This window comes from Symsagittifera roscoffensis, chromosome 6, assembly GCF_963678635.1.
Source record: "Symsagittifera roscoffensis chromosome 6, txSymRosc1.1, whole genome shotgun sequence".
Classification (NCBI taxonomy): domain Eukaryota; kingdom Metazoa; phylum Xenacoelomorpha; order Acoela; family Convolutidae; genus Symsagittifera; species Symsagittifera roscoffensis.
The window spans coordinates 47781926-47785338 of NC_087067.1; positions in this window are offsets into that span (position 1 = coordinate 47781926).

The following is a 3413-nucleotide window of genomic DNA, read 5'->3' on the forward strand; positions in this document are numbered from 1 at the left end:
TGGATATGTAGCCTAGAGCAGCGTCAAGTGGGCTCGATCCCGTAGTCATGATGTCGTAAAAATTTCCAGGAGCGCCATAAAAACACTATGTAACATCCGCCTACTTAAGCCACATATGAGGCCCTATAACCATTGGTTCAAGAGTCAGGGACACTATCTCTTGTATTTTTCTACCTCAAACGGTCGGAGCCAATTCGGTTCACTTACGACATGAGACTACAAACCGTGTTACACCTTAAAGGCTACTACCAAAATACCAGCCCACTCTAGAAAAAAAGAACGTCCCCTTGGTCAGGTCTCTAAATACCTAAAACAAGCGAACGCCGTGTTAAAAACAGGGTCAGAACCTTACGTATAAAGTACTTTTTAGTAGACAGTGGACCATTGATCCATTCCAGATGGATCAATCTAAAACTCTCTCTAACTCAAGAGACAAGAATGTAAAACACACTCAAGAAAGTTAAATTGACTACAAACTGCTACATTACCAAATAGTTTCTGAGCTTCAATGTAGGGAACGTTGAATCCATCCGGTTGCTCGAATAATTTTTCCTGTAGTGTGTACGCGTTTTTGGGTTAAATATGTCGCACTCTATCTTCACACGTTGGTACTTTCCGGTAGCTGGTACCTTCAAGTGTTGGTACCTTCTGATATGGTCCTGGGAACCTTCGCTCAAGTGTTGTTATCCTTAGGGAGGGTCTTGGGACCGTTCTAGACTGTCCTAGGACACTTCTCTTGAGTGTTGTGATTTTTAGGTAGGGTCTTGGGACCCCTCCGTACTGTCCTAGGATCCTTCTCTCGAGTGTTGTGATCTTTAGGTAGGGTCTTGGAACCGTTCCGTACTGTCCTAGAATCCTTCTCTTGAGTGTTGTGATCCTTACGTAGTGTCTTGGGACCCTTCCGTACTGTCCTAGGACACTTCTCTCGAGTGTTGTGATCCTTAGGTAGGGCCTTGGGACCCTTCCGTACTGTCATATGACCCTTCTCTTGAGTGTTGTGATCCTTAGGTAGAGTCTTGGGACACTTTCGTACTGTCCTGGGACACTTCTCTCGAGTGTTGTGATCCTTAGGTAGGGCCTTGGGACCGTTACGTACTGTCATAGGAACCTTCTCTCGAGTGTTGTGATCCTTAGTTAGGGTCTTGGGACCCTTCTGTACTGTCCTAGGACACTTTCCTTGAGTGTTGTGATCCTTAGGTAGTGCCTTGGGACCATTCTGTACTGTCATAGGACCCTTCTCTCGAGTGTTGTGATCCTTAGTTAGGGTCTTGGGACCCTTCTGTACTGTCCTAGGACACTTCGGTGCTGTCCTGGGACCCTTCGCGCAAGTGTTGGTACCTTCCGGTAGGGTCTTGGGACCCTTCGCTCAAGTGTTGTTTTCCTTAAGTACGGTTTTGAGACCCTTCTCTACTGTCTTAGGACCCTTCGCTCGAGCGTTGTGATCCCTAGGTACGGTCTTGGTAGCCTTCCGTACTGTCCTAGGACCCTTCTCTCGAGTGTTGTGATCCTTAGGTAGAGCCTTGGGACCGTTACCTACTGTCATAGGACCCTTTTCTCGAGTGTTGTGATCCTTAGGTAGGGTATTGGGACACTTCCGTACTGTCCTAGGACACTTTTCCCGAGTGTTGTGATCCTTAGGTAAGGCCTTGGGATCGTTACGTACTGTCATAGGACCCTTCTCTCGAGTGTTGTGATCCTTAGTTGGGGTCTTGGGACCCTTCTGTACTGTCCTAGGATACTTCTCTTGAGTGTTGTGATCCTTAAATAGAGCCTTGAGACCATTCCGTACTGTCATAGGACCCTTCTCTCGAGTGTTGTGATCCTTAGTTAGGGCTTGGGACCCTTCTGTACTTTCCTAGGACACTTCGGTGCTGTCCTGGGACCCTTCGCGCAAGTGTTGGTATCTTCCGGTAGGGTCTTGGGACCCTTCGCTCAAGTTTTGTTATCCTTAAGTACGGTTTTGGGACCCTTCTGTACTGTCTTAGGACCCTTCGCTCGAGCGTTGTGATCCCTAGGTACGGTCTTGGTAGCCTTCCGTACTGTCCTAGGACCCTTCTCTCGAGTGTTGTGATCCTTAGCTAGGATCTTGGGACCCTTCCGTACTGTCCTAGGACACTTCTCTCGAGTGTTGTGATCCCTAGGTAGGGCCTTGGAACTCTTCCGTACTGTTATGTGACCCTTCTCTTGAGTGTTGTGATCCTTAGGTAGGGTATTGGGACACTTCAGTACTGTCCTAGGACACTTTTCTCGAGTATTGTAATCCTTAGGTAGGGCCATGGGACCATTCCGTACTGTCATAGAACCCTTCTCTCGAGTGTTGTGATCCTTAGTTAGGTTCTTGGGACCCGTCTGCACTGTCCTAGGACACTTCGGTACTGTCCTGGGACCCTTCGCTCAAGTGTTGCGACCTTTCGGTAGGGTCTTGAGACCCTTCGGTATTGTCCTAGGGCACTTCGGTACTGTCCTGGGACCCTTTGCGCAAGTGTTGGTACCTTCCGGTAGGGTCTTGGGACCATTCGCTCAAGTGTTGTTATCCTTAAGTACGGTTTTGGGACCCTTCTGTACTGTCTTAGGACCCTTCGCTCGAGCGTTGTGATCCCTAGGTACGGTCATGGTACCCTTCCGTACTGTCCTAGGACCCTTCTCTCGAGTGTTGTGATCCTTAGATAGGGCCTTGGGACCCTTCCGTACTGTCATGTGACCCTTATCTTGAGTGTTGAGATCCTTAGGTAGGGTATTGGGACACTTCCGTAGTGTCCTAGGACACTTTTCTCGAGTGTTGTGATCCTTAGGTAGGGCCTTGGGACCCTTCCGTACTGTCATAGGACCCTTCTCTCAAGTGTTGTGATCCTTAGTTAGGGTCTTGGGACCCTTCCGTACTGTCATAGGACCCTTCTCTCAAGTGTTGTGATCCTTAGTTAGGGTCTTGGGACACTTCGGTACTGTCCTGGGGCCTTCGCTCAAGTGTTGCAAGCTTTCAGCAGGGTCTTGGGACCCTTCGGTATTGTCCTAGGACACTTCGGTACTGTCTTAGGACCCTTCGCTCGAGCGTTGTGATCCCTAGGTACGGTCATGGTACCCTTCCGTACTGTCCTAGGACCCTTCTCTCGAGTGTTGTGATCCTTAGATAGGGCCTTGGGACCCTTCCGTACTGTCATGTGACCCTTATCTTGAGTGTTGAGATCCTTAGGTAGGGTATTGGGACACTTCCGTAGTGTCCTAGGACACTTTTCTCGAGTGTTGTGATCCTTAGGTAGGGCCTTGCGACCCTTCCGTACTGTCCTAGGACACTTTTCTCGAGTGTTGTGATCCTTAGGTAGGGCCTTGGGACCCTTCCGTACTGTCATAGGACCCTTCTCTCAAGTGTTGTGATCCTTAGTTAGGGTCTTGGGACCCTTCTGTACTGTCCTAGG